The sequence below is a fragment of the Lygodium microphyllum genome, chromosome 3, assembly GCF_053477565.2.
Source record: "Lygodium microphyllum isolate KBCC chromosome 3, Lygodium_microphyllum_v1.1.10, whole genome shotgun sequence".
Classification (NCBI taxonomy): Eukaryota; Viridiplantae; Streptophyta; class Polypodiopsida; order Schizaeales; family Lygodiaceae; genus Lygodium; species Lygodium microphyllum.
The window spans coordinates 71,501,625-71,504,715 of NC_141137.1; positions in this window are offsets into that span (position 1 = coordinate 71,501,625).

Consider the following 3,091-nt stretch of genomic DNA (forward strand, 5'->3'; position numbering starts at 1 on the left):
GGGATTCGTAAAGTTGCTCGTTGCAGGGATGGAATTTATTGTCAATCTTAAAAAATAGGCAAGAAGCTTTAAGCTCAACTTAAGCCAATCTCCATAGTGACTCGCGATGTTGGAACTTCGATGTAGGCGAGCATATCCTTTTCTCCAAAATTCGATGGCAAGATCGAAGAAGGCGAGGGGGATAAAGATCTCAACCTCAAGCCTTACACACATTTGTGATTCTAATGGCCCTTCTCCCCTCCTTGTCCTCCCTTTTATAGTTTTTTTCCACTCCCTCTCATGTGTGTTTTTTTCCTTTGCTTTTTCATAAAAACTTAAGGTGCTTAGCTTTAAAGCTTATGTTTTTTTCACTATTTTTGTTTTTTCTACCTTTGTCTATTTGCAACTTATTTAGGTCATAACTTTGTCATATGAACTCCAAATATAGTCATCCGGATACTTAAAATAATCGGAACATATGTTGTCGATAAGGTTTCGTGGGAAAAATTACAAAAATCCATTAAAAATAGGAGAAAATGATGATTTTCGTAAATTTTGTTATTTTTACCCATCTTTTGTCTTGGACGACCTATTCCCTTTAATGCATTCGCATACATTAATATAATTCAACGCGTAGTACTACACTTGTAATTATATAAGTGTGACGATAATGTGTGGTACGTGAATGATGCATTCGCATACGTTAACATAATTCAATGCATAGTACTGCACTTGCCACTGTGCATAAGCAATAATGTAACTTGTATCCGTAGGCATTACTACTTTCGATGCATTTGTACATTAAACAAAAATTAAGAGTCGTGCATTTTAAGAAACAAGAAAAAACAACTTTACTCAATCATTTGAATTCAATACACATGGCATGAGATATCATGTATATATAAAAAATATTTCAATGTGGCAGAGTATATAAAAAATTTTGGCCTTCCAAGATGCTATGATGCTATAACACTCATTAAAAACCTTTCATCATTAATCTCATTATCTATGGAGGAGTCCCCTTACTGTGTCGAAGCCGAATGATAAAGTTCATGTCTTTATATGTGATTGTGACACGCTTTGCATGGATGGCCGCAAGCTATTTATCATTAAACAAGTTGATGAGAAACCCCTTTGTAGCTATTTGTAGGGCCTCCATAGCTACAACAGTCCACCTTCCTATTGGTGGGCCATCCAGCACTCATGCCCAAAATCTTCCCATCCCTTTTAGCGCCAAGTCTTGCATGACTTCCCGAACAACCTTATGAAAAGAACTTTTCAAGATGAGAAGCTCATATCCGCGTTGGATTCTCCTTATCTCCCGAAGGGTAACAATGCCCGGTTTCCATCTCCTGTTCTTCTGTGGTGGTCCTTGTGCTCTATGGGGAGCACCTATTGCTGCACTAGAGGAGGCTCCACCTTGTGCTCCAGGTGGCAGGCCTTGGCATGAGGTCTTCCCAGGGCCGAAACGGCAATATGCTTGCTCGGGTGCATGCCATTCAAGCTCGAGGAGGGCAAGATGGAGAAGAGATAGAGGTTGGCAGTGTGAGAATGGAGGAAGCAAAGAAAGCAAGTTGTGAAAATGAGAAGAAGAATGAACTTTTAATCCATTTAAACCCCAAAACTGGGTTAATATAGCTTCATACGCACTATCCATCGTGTGATCCTAAATCTATAATCTTTTATCGGAATGCGACGAAACTTCACAACACGCTCGTTAGGTGGCCAAGTGCCCAAATTATTTTTAAAAAAGCCTATTGGCAGGAAAGTGGCTCTAAACGCGGAAAGTGGCTGCAGATGCTAGACTTCGGATGAGGGGTTTGCATGTTTTTTTTTTTAAAGGGCTCTTGGTCACCTAACGAGTGCGCATGTGAAGTTACATCACATTCCAATACAATTTAGTATTTTAAAAATTATCCCATACCAAAATTATGGATGGATTGATAATTGAGAATCAACATCGCGACTACTGGCCCTTAGAAACTTCACACCACATAGACTATACAGAGGCATCAAGAGTAAAGCCTGCAACAAGAAATGGTAAATTTTTACATGTTTTTCCTATTGAAATTGACAGTACTAACAAAAACTGTAAGTAATAATTGAAAATATAGCGAAGATGCACAGTCAAAGTTGAGAGCAAAGGACAAGAGAAAATTTAATTCATATTTTAAGGGCGCATACAATAGTTTTGCACTGGGACATAGTCATATGTCCAATGCACGAGGATAACACTATGCCAAAAAAGATAACATTACAAATTGTGTTCATTCCATTGGAACGAATGCATCCTTCATTGCTTGAAGATTTCTTACAAGTTGGAAGTCCTTGGGAGTTACATTGATGCACTTCGCATGTATTGCACAATGCTGAGCATCAGTCATCAAGTCAACTAAAAAGGCCTCTGCAATAGCACACTGTAGAGCATGAAGACATTTTTTTGTGAAGCGGTAGGTCTATCCTGACCTTGTGCCAAAAACCACCTCCTACTTTCTGTGTAGTAGAGATCTTGCACAATCTTGCGAACAAGTCTCGAGAAGCTTGCCTTCGGAATGATGAGATCAAAAGAGCGTTGATACCTCCTAATTTCTCTCAAGGCCACTGTACTTGGCTTCCACTTACATTTCTTATGGGGATGCTGAGGAGGACCCTTGTGAGGGTGGCTTGAGGAAGTTGGGTTAGGTTGAGAAGGGGGTGCATCTAAGCTAGTAGATGCTCCAATGGGCTGAACATGATATGGGCCTCTAAGCGGAAGCTTATTTGCAACTACCTTAGACCTAGCCATCTTTTCTACACAAGAGATGTGAGAACGCAATGAATAAGTTAGAAAGTCAAACCCTCTTTTATATAACCCTAAACTGTAAGACTCATTCACATAGATGCACACTCTCTCTTTCTCTCTTCAACTATGAATTACATTCACACTGAACAAATTGTTCATCTTACTATCTTAGCTCTCTTCGAACCCATTTGCTGCCTTGTCGAAGCCTTGTTTCTAGCTACTTGGCATGGTTTTCTTTGGCAGTTGAGGCTTCATAATGCACTCTTTTAGTGACACGACATGATTCCATCATGTCTGCAGCCGATTCATCAGTACTTTCATTTGCTCTCT